This window comes from Felis catus, chromosome C1, assembly GCF_018350175.1.
Source record: "Felis catus isolate Fca126 chromosome C1, F.catus_Fca126_mat1.0, whole genome shotgun sequence".
NCBI lineage: Eukaryota > Metazoa > Chordata > Mammalia > Carnivora > Felidae > Felis > Felis catus.
Window position 1 is genome coordinate 130,060,009 of NC_058375.1, and position 13,975 is coordinate 130,073,983.

Consider the following 13,975-nt stretch of genomic DNA (forward strand, 5'->3'; position numbering starts at 1 on the left):
TTGGTCTATGTGTCTGTTTTTGGTGGCTAGGTTAGTTTAGATGAGTAGTCAGAGAAGGCCTCTTTGAGGTGACATTTGAGGAAAGATTTAATGAAATAGGCCACATGAATATAGAAAGATTTCAAACAGAAATAAGTGACATACAAAGAAATTTGGTTCATGCTTTAGTTATGAGAGGCTATTTTTTTTTAAGTTTATTTATTTGTTTTGAGAGAGTGAGGGAGGGACAGAGAGAGAAGGAGAGAGAGAATCCCAAGCAGGCTCTGCACTGTCAGTGCACTGTCAGTGCAGAGTCCAATGTGGGACTCGAACTCATGAACCATAAGACCATCACCTGAGCTGAAATCAAGAGTTTGACGCTTAACCCACTGAGCTACCCATGTGCCCTGGGAGACTAAATGTTTAACAAATGTTGGAGGAGGTCATTGGGAAGATATGACCACTGGATGACCTGTGAACTGAACCCCAACAGTCAGAGGCGCTTCTCACTTCCTTCTCTGTCCTTGCAATGTGCATTCTGCTTCCTGGAAGCTGGTCCTGGAAGCTGCACCAAGGACACGCTCTTGAGACAATGATGTGCTGCTGAGACCATCTAGATAGTATACGTGACTGATCCCAGTTAAGGCTGCTATGTAAATTTCTAAGACTTGACAAGTGGGTGCAGAGATCTACTTGTCATGTGGCCACCCAAAACAAACCTCATAAGTAAGTTCCCTTGCACATTAAACCTTCCACTTATCAATCAGGAGTGGTTGCCTCTCTCTGCCCTATTCATGGGCTGATTTTAGATTACACCAGGGAAGTTCCTAAAGACATTAGAAACCAGTGCCAATATCACCCATGCCCACCATGGAAACTCAAGTGGTTTAACACAGAGGATGCTTATTTCTTGCTCATAGCAGAGGCTAGTGTGGGTTTAGTGGATGTGCATCCCTGTGTAGTTTCAGGCTCTCAGGACCCTTCCCCTGGTGGCTCTACCACTCTCTAGCATCCTGAGTCCTCTCTATCCCATTGGAAGATGAAGCAAACAGATCATGTGGGAGGTTTTTACTGGCCAGGTCTGAAAATGGCATGTGCCTGTCATTTTTTTTTTTTTTTTATATCACCAGCAAGAACCCATCACATGTCACTCCTATCGGTACAAGAGGCTGGGAAATGCAACCCAGCAGTGTTTGAGAAGAAGAGGGTCCAGGTTTGGGAAGCACCTAGCCCATTTCTTTCCAGCATACATAAAGAACACAGAGGAGGCAGAGTGACTGTTGCTGAGGGAAGATGATATTTGAGAGGTGGGCTTGTGCTAGGGGAAGGTAATAAGGCCTTTAGGTCACAGAAGGGACTTTGTACTATTTTCCTGAGTATATTGGCATACTGTTGGAAGATTTTAAACAAGGAAGTGATATGCTTGGATTTCGATTTTAAAAAAGATCTTGAAAGCTCTTCAGAGACTATAAAGTAGGGGGCAAAAAAGGCGAGGATAATAATTCATGGGAGAGGTGATGATAGCTGGGGCTAAGTCATGGCTGTGGTGAAGAGCTGAACAGTGGTCTCATTGAACATAGTTTGGAAAGAAAAGCAAATAGGAGTTACTGTTAAATTGAATGTGGAGCCTGAAAGAAAGAAAAGAATCAGTGAAGCTTACTAAATTTTTTTTCTGAGAAACTGGGTAGATAGTTTTGCCCTTTACTGAGATGGAAGAGACTGGAAAAGGAGGAGGGGGCAGAAATGGAGACTTCTCTTCCAGATATTATATTTGTAATGCCTATTGAACAGCCAAGTGAAGGTATTAAGTAGCAATTGCAGATGGAAAGCTCATGGTGGCAGGAATGGAGTGATTGGAGCTGGAGATATCAGGTTTATCAGGCTGGGGTTATCAGGATATTAGTATATGAAACCAAGAGATTTCAGGAGATCACTAATTTCAATAAAGAAGAGACAAATTTTGAGGCCTTGCTCAGGAGCATTTCAAGATCTAAAGCTCAAATCATAGACTCGTGGACTCAGAAATAACAAGGCTCTACGAAGTTATCAGGTCAAACCTCTTATTTTTTTCAGTGAAGAGACTAAGCTCAAATGATACCATTTCATAACTAAGATCACATCATTTGTGTTGGCAGAATTTGGCTACAATCCAGATGTTAGGGCTACTTACCCACTGCGTCTTTGTCTATCTCATAATCAAAACAATAATTCCTGTGGTGAAGGATAAGAGAGAGGAATTAGAGGCACCTGGATGGCTCTGTTGGTTGAGCAACCGACTCTTGATTTTGGCTCAGGTCATGATCCCAGGATCGTGGGATTGAGCCATGCATGGGACTCCATGCTGAGCATGGACCCTGCTTAAGATTCTCTCTCTCTTTCCCTTCCTTCCTTCCATCCTTCCTTCCTTCCTTCCTTCCTTCCTTCCTTCCTTCCTTCCTTCCTTCCTTCCTTCCTTCCTTCATTTTCTTGCTTTCTTGCTTTCTTTCTTCCTCTCTCTCTTTCTCTCTTTCTCTCTTTCTCCCCCTGCCCTGGCTTGCATGTGCTCTCTCTCTAAAAAACATAGTAAACAAATAAAAATAAAAGAGGGGCAATCGGTGAGATGAAAGAGAAAGGAGGGAAACAAACTGTGTTGGAGAATATGTTTACCCCCCTTCCCATCTCCCTCTTAATCTTTCTAATCACTGCAGAACACATTCTATATAAAGGATAAGGTATTAGGTCACTTTCATATTATTTCAACTCTGAAGAGACTGGGAGAATATTGAACAGTAGCCAATCCTGAAACATATTTCAGATGAAAGGGCAGAAAGAGATGTTGGAAGAAAAAAAGGAAAAACTGCATCCATTGTCTTTATATCCAAAAGCATAAGTTAATAAGTTTTGCCTTTTTTTTTTCCTGAGACCTCTGGATTTGGGCTGTGGTTAGGGATTTGGGCAGAGGAAAGGTAAGGAGGCCAGACACATGATGGAAGTAATGGAGGCCCAGAGGAGAAGCATAGTCTCAAGGGGGAAGATCCCATTAACCCAAACTGGCAAGAAGTCAAATATGGGGACTGAAAAATAATTATAGATGGTGTGAACATAGATGATACTGAGAAGAAAATATCCAGAATGATAAAGTACACATAGTGAACAGAAAGAAACAGATAAACATAGGTGAAGGTAAGGAAAAATAAGATAAAAAGAGAGATGCAAACCATAAGAGACTCTTAAATACAGAGAACAAACTGAGGGTTGTTAGAGGGGTGTTGGATGGGAGAATGGGCTAAAGAGGTGATGGGCATTAAGGAGGGCACTCGTTGGGAGGAGCACTGGGTGTTATATGTAAGTGATGAATCATGGGGTTCAACTCCTGAAACGAATACTACACTGTATTTTAACTAACTTGAATTTAAATAAAATTAAAATAAATGAATAAATAAATACATAAATACATAAATAAATACATAAATAAAGGTTGAATCATGTAATGTCAAATGGTAGTTTCCTGACTCCATCATCCCTTCTAGATTTACTAATCGGCAACATATTGTAAGATGGAACTTTCCCTTCTCTTACATTTATTTATTCATTTCTATCAGCATGTACTCATGACTTCCTATTTTACTCAAAGGGTTGCAATATTTTACGATTATTCTTTATTTTCATATTCAAATTGTCCTGGGCTATACCAAGGGGAGCCCCTTTAAATTGATTTGTGTGGTCTTTTGAGGTCTCCATCATTCTGGAGTATTTTATTGTTTTCTGGCACAAAACATTTTAGTCGTATTATGTGATTTTCTTACCTTAGTCCTAGAGAGGCCTATTTCTTTTTCTTTTCTTTTCTTGTCTTTCTTTTTTCTTTTCTTTCTTTTCTTTCTTTCTTTCTTTCTTTCTTTCTTTCTTTCTTTCTTTCTTTCTTTCTTTCTTTCTTTCTTTCTTCTTTCTTTCTTCCCCTTGTGATCATAACCTAAGCTGAAAAAAAATTCAGACATTCAAACAACTGAGTCACCCAGGCACTCCAAGAGCCATTAGTTCAAGAATCCCTGGTTCCTTTCAATGGAGAATGATATTAAGAAGCCAAGATCTAACCTTCAGAGTGTTCCTGCTGCTAGATCCTCTCATAGGGCAGCATTAGGAAACCTATACATATACACCTTCATCTCTTTATCTCTTTGTGTGTCTATCTGTGTATCTGTCATCTATCACAAGCCAGTTTAGTCCAGCACAATAACATGTATTAGCATTCCCCTTTCCTTAATTGTAGTCCCTTATCTGGTAATAAAATACCCAGGTTGCATTATTCTCAATGTATTTATTTATATACTTCATCTCCTGATTACGCCAGCTGAAAATTTGACCCTGGGAACATTGGTCCCTCCTATCATACCTCAAGCCTCACTGAGAACTAGCTAAAAGTTTGGACCCAAAGAAAGGGAAAAAGTAAGCCCCCTGTGTATTCCAGGGTAGGAGACATTGAAGGGGGTTCTCAGATATGTAGTCTGCTATAGTTGGCAGAAAGCATTTGCCCTACTCATCCTCTGTTTCCTCCTCTATTGTCCACTTTCATCACCTGAAGAGCCACTTGCCAAGACCTCACTGTTACAACTGCCATAGGGTGAATAAGAACTTAGTTGTCAGGAACCAGTGTTACTCAGTGAGCACCCTGCAGCCGTGCAGCACAGTGCCTATCCTCACTTCTCTGCCTCTACCACTCAGCCCCAAGGCCTCTCAGCTTGAACTCAGCAGTGCAGGGTTCCCTCAGCTTCTGGCTCTTACCAATGCCCTGATGACTTTTCAATACTTTCATTAGATAACAGATACACTAACAAAAACAGCCTTGTCTGTTCTTGCCTTTACATTTTGTCATAGAGACTCAATCAAGTGTAGCTTATTGGCAGAATGGGAAGTGATGTCCCTCTGCTCCTGCTTTTCTAACTTCCCCCTCAGGCTTACCCATCCACTTCCTACTCTTATAACATTCAGATTCTCCTGTCTTCTCTTAATAACAAAATATGCACCAAGTATATTGATGGATGTGAACAGATCCTGGAAGAAAGAGGTTGGAGTGACATCTGGTCTAGAGCTCGGCCAATCCCCAGCCAGATCCCCATCTCCTTGAGTTTATGATGTCTTATACTCTTAATACTTAAAGGATAGGCTAATAACAGCTCCTAAAGAATGGGCTGGGCAGCTTCTTATAACTGGCTAAGCCCCCATGGAACTCTCAAGAGAAATACTCTTCTCCAGAGCTGTGCCAGCCATATGTGCCTCACACTAGAACCAGGCTGAATGGAACAACAAAGTGTGAGGATTGATGGATCATCCTCAGATTATAGTATGATGGTGGTCAGCCTCCATATCTTTTTCATTTAAAACATAGCTCTGTGTATGCTCTGCATTTCAGATAGTGCTAAACAGCACTTACAGAGTTGAATATTAATAGTACTACTATTAAGAAATAGTTCTTTTCCTCAAATAACTCACTGCATAGTTTAAGAGACAAACAAATGAACAAATGATTGCAATGCATTATATTTGGTGAGGTGCCAGGAGTATGATAGAAATGTAGAACAAATAGCTGGCAGAGATGAGTGAGGAAATGCTTTCAAGACCAGGTCATGAACATTAGGAGAAAAGTAGAGTTAGCCAGACTGAGTATACAATAGAAGTGAACTCATTGAGGTGACAGAGAACTTGACACCTGGGGAGTGTGTGTTAATTAGAATATCAAGAAACAGCACTGTCATACAATAATGGTCTGTTGTACAGCACAAATTGGCACAATATTCCTGGAGGACAATTCATATTTCAACAGTTTTGGCCTGTGACTGATCAATTCTACCATTATGAATTTATAGTAGGGAAATAATCAGAGCACAAAAATATTTATCTCATTATTATTTTAATAGCTATTTATAATAGATAAAGTACATATATGTTGGAGTATTTCTCTGTTTCTTTCCACCCCAGGCTAAGACTCCAGCATCCCTTTCCGGCTCTAGCTCTTATTTAACATATCTTCTTCTATAATAGTTTCAACTCACTGGGTTTTTGTAACACTTTCCTTTCCTTCCTCTTCAGGCCTAGAAAGAGTAGGGATGTCCCACTGATGCCTTCCCTGCATGCCTCAATATCCCTTTGTTGTTCCTCTACCCTTGCAACATGTCTGGAAATAGTCCTTTTATTAAATTTTCTTCAAAATACCTCTTCAAGTGTCTTCTGTTTCCTCCTGGAATACTGACTGATAGATACATCACCTAAGCTTTTAAAGAACCATTTTGAAAGGAGGGCTTTTGATAATTCTACAATTACAGATCCGAATGGATGGACCCAAAACGTAGTCTCTCCTATTCTCAATTGACTATAACACACATAAGTGAGCATACCAGGGGTCAGGAGCTTTGCTAAGTGACAGGGAAGAACAATGAACAAGAATAATGAAGAAGAGATCCATGGCCCAAACAAGCTGACAGTCTAGTCAGAAGGACAATGCTTTATACATTATTTGTACATTATTTATTATTGCATCCACATTGTACCCTGGTCAGATATCATATAACTAAGTTTGCATCACAAGACAATATCTATTAACAAGCACATAGTCTCTAGGCACAGCTCTTTCGCCATAGACTATGTTATACTCATTACCACCTCATAAGAAAATCAAGTAAAAATAATATTTGATAATTATAGTTTAATGCACCTGTCCTTGGCCTAAGGTGCAAATATTCAGCATGGGACCTTCTATGTTGATACTCAAATAGGACCTATGCATGTGTTAATTGGGAAAATTTGGGGATGAAAGAGTTAAAAATTTTCATTTGGGTAACACCAGGATGTGTTTTGAAATGTTTTCTCCTTTACTTGTTTCTTATACACTCTTAACATTTGTGAGTTAATTGCATTTTGCCTGTTTTCTCCCCACCTCTCACTACAGTGAACAGAAAGATGACTGTTCTTTTATATTCAGCTGATCGGATTTTATTACACTGAGTTGTAAAGGACTTGAAGAAACAACCCCTTCTTGATTTTTGCCAGAAAGAGAGGCTATGGTTTATTTCTTAACTAAAGTTGTTATTTTTGGTAAGTGTCCTTTATGAATAAAAATGTTTTAGTGTGATATACTGAAATATAATAGGGTTAAACTGGAACCTTGGGGCCAAAATACATGAACTTTTGGGGCCAAAGCAAATGGAACTATGCATGTTTAGCATGGGGGATATAGAAAAGACTTGGGGGTTTATGTTGACAGTAAACTTGACATGAATTAATATGCATGATTACTAAGAATATTGGTGTAATCTTAAGTGACATTAATGAAGAAGAAAATTTAAGATTAGGGAGGTAGTTCTCTTGCTGGACTCATTACTGGTCCATCCCACCTTGACTGCTATAGGATAACTTTTAAAGGAGAAGCACAGATATATTGTACTGCATTTGGGGAGAGGCATGGAAATGTGTTAAAGGGCCTAAAAGCATGTAACATGGGGAACATGTGAAGGACAAGCAGAAAAGACAAAAAAAAAAATAGAGGGCAAAGAAGAGAGAGGACTTTGAGCACCATAAATGTCATCATGTCAAAGAGTCTGTGGATGTGTAGCATGGAAAGCAGGCACTATGACCACTGAATGAAGGCTAAAGGTAGGCAGAGAGGGGAAAAAAAAAGTAATTCTCTATTGCAAAATAACTTTACTTCTTTTGGCATACATTTTGGAAATAGTTTGTTTTGTAGACAACATCAGACAATAGTGTTGCTGAATGGTGGGGAATTGGTGCTTTTTTGAGACTGTTTGGGGAAGGTTAGCTTTCTGGTTTTTTTCTGCCTTTGAATGATTTTCAGATTCAGACTATTGTAACCTTGCTTGTGGAATAAAATGTTGAGGATCCCAAAGCTCATGATTTTCTGTGCTGGAAAGAATTAAAAATAACCTCTGTTAACTGCTGTTCACCTGCCCTTGTTGAACTTGTTTCAACAGGATCTTCTTTCACATCATCATTTTATACTATTGCGCAAAATTCTATTGCATAGATGTGCCTCGTTTTTCTTAATCAGTCTTCTTTTTTTGAAAATTTCAGTTGTTTTAGTATTTCATATTAATAATGGTGCTCCAGTGAACATCCTTGTTGCTCAATCTTTGCTCTTATCTATGAGTTGCTCTTAAGCAGTCCAATAGCAGGGTCAAAGAATAAAGGGTCAACACCATAAAGGCTTTGGAAGATATTTCCAAATTCCTTTCAAGAAAGGTGGACCATGCACAGTTTTCTTTCCTGTATACATTTTAGCTTGAATATAAAAAAATTAATTTCTATTTTGTTAATTTGTATTAATTTGATTAATTATGAGAAAGAAAACTGTTTTCAGATATTTATTAGCCATTTTTCTCCCTAATCTTCCTCCTGCCCTCCCTCTTGAACTAACTTTGTTTCTCCCTCTCCCACCCATGCCTCCCTTCCATCCTTCCTTCCTTTCTATAATGTCTTCATCCCTGTTGGCAAGATTAAATCATAATGCTTCCATAACAGCCCAAGTTATCTCACCCCCAGATTTATATGACATGAGAAAAACAAAACCTCTATTTCCTTAAGCCATTCTAAGTTAGGATTTCTATTCGGTGCAGGTGATAATGTTCTCTGCCTGTATTTAATTGTGAAGACCATAATTTGGTTATTGATCTGGAAGAGGTCTTTAGACGTAAAGGGTATGAACACCTATTCAATAAGTGTTGTCAATCAATGATGTTTTAATAGAGATGTAATGGAATAGATGATAACTATACTTGTGATGATCATAGCATAGTGTATGAACTTATCAAATCACTAAGTTGTACACCTGAATTTAAAGTACCATTATGTGTCAACTATACTCAGATTAGAAAAAAAAAGCATTTTCAAATATTTTCCAGTTTCTAATTTATTTTTATCTTTTTTGTGTGGTCTGTTTATTAAAAAATTCAGTTATCAAATTTATCAATTTTCATTTTATGGTTTCTGCCTTGTTGTCATATTTGGGAAGACTTTTAGTACATGATCATGTATTTATATTTTGCTTTAAAAAACTAGGATGGCATATCCATTATCTTCCCCTCCCACATTCATGGCAGACATTGCTAACTGATGGTGCCACTCATTCTTTATTAGCCATTTTATTAGCTACTAGCCCTATCTGGGCCTCTTCTACCAACAATAAAGTTTCATGTAGCATAAAACTCATTTGCTATCCTTGATTTATAGTAGTTTGTATTTTTAAAAAATCCATTCCTATGTGCCACCTTAAGTCATTTCTCAGACAAGATGGAGCATCAGTAGATAAAGAGATAGACTGGTCTACTGGTTTATTAACAATATTGGTCAAGCACCACTAAAAGCAGATAATTGCTATTAACATTTCATAGACCAGAAAAGAAATTGAGAAGAAACATTTCTTTTAATTGTGTAGCTTCCAGTCTAACAAGAAAGTACAACTCAAATGATGATATCTGTCAAATGACAAAATCACTTATATATCTAAATCACTCATATATCAAAATCACTCATTATTTAGACACATCTTCTTTCTTGCCTCTACTATATAGGCTAGTGTTTGAATATTCCAAGTGTTTGTGAAGGAGTCAGAACACCTGGGGTATTCAGACCCATGAGAACTTCATGGGAGGATGGAAGGGGAGGTGAGCATCTCTGTAACAATGGTTCAGCAATAAGAAGTAGTGATTCATGAATTAGAAACAATAAGTACAAACCTTTAGAGAGCAAAAAGTTCTTCGGCAGGATTTGAGAAACCAAAAGTAAAGGAAGCATGGTCAGGGGACCCTAGAATGAATTATCAGGAGCATGACATTTGTGAGTCATGGAGATTTTTCTTTGACTTTTGGTTTGGCCCATTCCCTTCATTCTCTCTCCTATTTAACAGGCAATACACTGATGCCCATTATGATTTTCCTTGTTGCTTTCCTTAGAAAGGCAAACAAAGGGGCAATGCAGTTGTAGATACACATAAAATTCAAAGACAATAATTTTTTAAAATATGCATTCCATAGTTATTTTTAAGGCTTAATTTATATTATTGGTTCCTGAAAGGAAATGCCCAGATAACCTCTAAAAGCTTCTCTCTAGCTAGGATCTGCCACTGTGCTGCTCACTGAAGATGAGTGGCTGACTGCTCTGATGTTATCGATGGTGATACCACAGCATAAAGTAGGAAGAAATAAATGGGACTGGGCTTCATTGGTTTAACCTCTAGAAGAATCATGGAGCTAAGAAGAGAGGTTGTGGGAGGGGATCAATAGTTGACAAATGAAAAGAGTCTCGGTCAGTTGGAAAGGACATTTATTTTCCCATGACGTAGCAGAATAAATCACTTGTAGAATCCCACATCTCAGGATTGTCTTTTGCAAAATAACACTCTCTGTTTTTCTTTACCTAAAATCTTTGGGTACTACAGTACAAAGTTTTTTTCTACATTGTATAATCATGAAAATAGAAATACATCACCTAAATTGATGCTGGAAGGAAAGCAAATCTATCATCACTGTCATTGTTCTGAACAAGTACTTACGTAACATATAAAGTACGTGGAACATGCTATTATGGAATCTGCTTAATACAATGTGATTTCTGTTCCCATGAAGTTGTTTCCCCCCACAAAATGTAGCACATAGCCTACTGATAACATGCAAATGTTCTTTTTTTATTGAGAGATTTATCTCAATTTGTGACGTTTCTTTCACTAATTCTTTGTGTAAGCCAAATTTATCTTTCACATTAAGAGGCCTCTTGGTTGCATGTAATATAAATCTATTTGAGCTATTTCGTGGTTTATTTTACACTTGCTGTTCTTTCTCTCCATCCATTCACTGTCCTTTTGTGTAGTGGCTAGTGTGCGCCATGGTGCTGCTCTGTGCTCTAGATTGTAGAGCCCTGGAGACTTATTCTCTTGAACCATCTTGTTGCTTGATATCTGGTTGGGTGTGACATTGGGAGGTGCTGTTAGGTATGAATGAGGCAAGACGAGAGAGATCTGGATGTTCACTTCTTCCCTCTGCTCTCCTTTGAGCAGTGGCTGCATTCTTTTGACCACAGCTCCCGCCAGGCTAGGCAGCCCTTTCTTCAGTACTCCAGCTCCACTGGCTGTCAACATACTCTTTCTTCCCTTATTTCTTTAGCCTAATGATGGTAATGGCTTCTAGCTGATGTTTTCATGATAGAGGGGAGAAACTCAAGGGAGAGCCCAATCCAAACCCCACAATTACATGTTAAGCTTCTGTGTGGATAGGACAAAGGTCAAGTCTACTCACATCCAAGTGGCCAAAGCATGTAACATGACCAAGCCTCAAGTCAAACAAGTGGGGACATAAGCTTCTCCCACAGGGTTTTTAGACTAGGTGACCTGTTTTCTGCGGGCACTCTGACTAATACACTTATCTCTAGGGGAAAAAAAGGACATTTATTACAATGATATATTGAGTAGTCTTACTGAGCCCAAAGGCAGGGATTGCAGTCTGCCCTGGAAATAAGCCAGAATGAGAGACTTAAGTACACTCAGGACTTGCTTTCTTTTCTCTGTTCCTTTCTGTTTGCCTCCCTCTTCTTCCATAGGATAGTTTCATTTGCTTCTTTACCTGTATTTTGGAAAACATGGCCAACAGTCTTTAGGTGTAACATTCCATAATGAACTATCTCTTAGTCCTAACTCTAAATTCCTAGGAAAGCTTCTGACTGGCCCACTGTGCAAGACATGCTCATGCCTAGTGCCGTTGAAACAATCCAATGAGCAAGGTTGTACTGTACAAAACAGCTGCTGGGATCCAGCATGATTTATGACATGTTAAATAAAATTGTTAGGAAAAGAAGGGGCTGGCAAGACCACCCACTAGGTGCCCAGTACATCTGGGCATCATTTTAGTTATAAGTTTTCCTTTTGCAATGATTATTTTGTTCAATAGCATTTATTAATTAACTACAATTAGTTTACTTTTGTTTACTTCAATATCTATTCTCTACTTAAAAGAAATCTGGGCTTCATATTATGAATATTATGAAGACGATTATGTCTTATTTTTAAAATCTTTGATTTTCTTTACGCAAGACACTATGTCTACATTTTCAATTTTTCTCAAATACAGAAAGAAAGAATACACCTTAAGTAGACATCTCTCTGAAGACGCTGGAGAAGTCCAAGTCCAAGTCTACCTGCATATACAGCTGTGATCCTGGTAATAAGGATATTCTCACTGACATACCAGGTAAGTGTAGACATGGATTTTGAATAAAAATAATAAAGTCTAACTATTTACACTGGTTTTGGTATATTTATAATGTATAAGAAGTATTGGTAGCAAAAAAATAACAAAAAGATATTGTGCTTTAAGGTTCTTGTCATCCATTACTGCTCACAATCTATGTGACATTTACTTTTACCTCAGCACTACTATGAGCCAGGCATATAACTCCGTTTTGCAGATGAAAAAATTCAAGCTCAAAGAGGTTGAGTGACTGGCTCAAGTTCACACAGCTATGTGTGAATCTGCTAGTGACAAAGTCAAGTCCTAAATCCAGGTTACACTAACTGTAAACTCTGCTTATTTATAAAGTATCTAGGATGGTATTGGACCCATAATAGCATTGATAAACATTAACTCTTTCTCTGTAAAGACTCTTTCATTTATATAATGCTATAATTTACAAGGTCCTTTCAGAAAGTGAGGGCGGTGGGATTGCAATAATGACAGGCTCCATTTACCACATTAGATGTCACAGGGGCTCTGAGAGTGAGTTGGCTTCATAGAATCTACTATGAGTGGAATCCTTTTCACTAAAATTTGTAATATATGCTTTGACACAGCAAGTTCTGCAAAACTGTTTTATGTTTCAGGGACTAGAATCATTCTTCACTCTATTTGTCATGGAGTAGACGACAAGAAAGAGAGAAGGCAGAGGACATCCCATTACTCACTTAGTCCTAGGATATCCCATTTTTTAGTTCATATTGAGCCATACACTATTTCCCACATGGTTTGTTCAGGAAATGCTCTTGGTCTCTTTGTCTTTCAGTCAAGAGTTTTATACATAAGATATAATGATCTATTTATTAATTACCATGCTGTACATAATTACAACTCTATAAAAGCTGTGCACACACACACACACATACATATATATGGGCAAAGATGAGGAGGAAAATATAAGAATAAATAGATTTAATTTATTAGTGATGGGATGATGGGTAGTATTTTTAATTTTTAAACATTTGAGTATTTGAAAGTGATTTATTGAATTAAAAAAGGAAACAACAACAAATAAATGTACCATAATGCTTCAGAAAGCCAGAATACACATCAAAGGGAGCATCTTGTAAAACTGAAGAGAACATTTTTTAATCATTTAAAACATTCCAAAACATACTAATGTATCTCTGTCACGATACACTAGAAGTTGATACTATGATTTTCCTCTAGAGATGGAAAAGGCTGGCTATAGAAAATGCCTGGGAAACAGGCCTTGTATCATCTACTGTACTGGTAAATTTGGAATTATGAATCCATGTAAGTGGATTACTAACAAAAAAATAAAAATGAAAACATATACATTTCTCCCTGTCTCAGTAGGTGAAGTAGAATTAGCATGATTCTGAAATTGCTGTTTCATTATTTTTTAAGAATTTCCCATCAGTATTTTACATGGGTCATTCAGAAAACCAATTTTTTAAGTAAATAACTTCCTATGTTATCTTTGAGTGCAACTTATCATCCACTTAAAACGCAATGGCTTTATCTGGGCATTGTGAGACATTTAAATTAAGTACAAAATGTAATCTCTGGCTTTGGTGAGCTTACTTTTCTTTCTAGGACCTATGAAGAAGTATAAATAATAAGGCAAGCTAAAAGTGTGTGTACAGAATTATTACTGCAATGCTTAGCATAGACTTGACACAATTTAAACAGATGGAGATCAGAGTGGGGCTTGAGTTCACAGAGAAGTTTTATGCAACGTTTGTATTTGTTAGGTAGGGCTGAGGTGC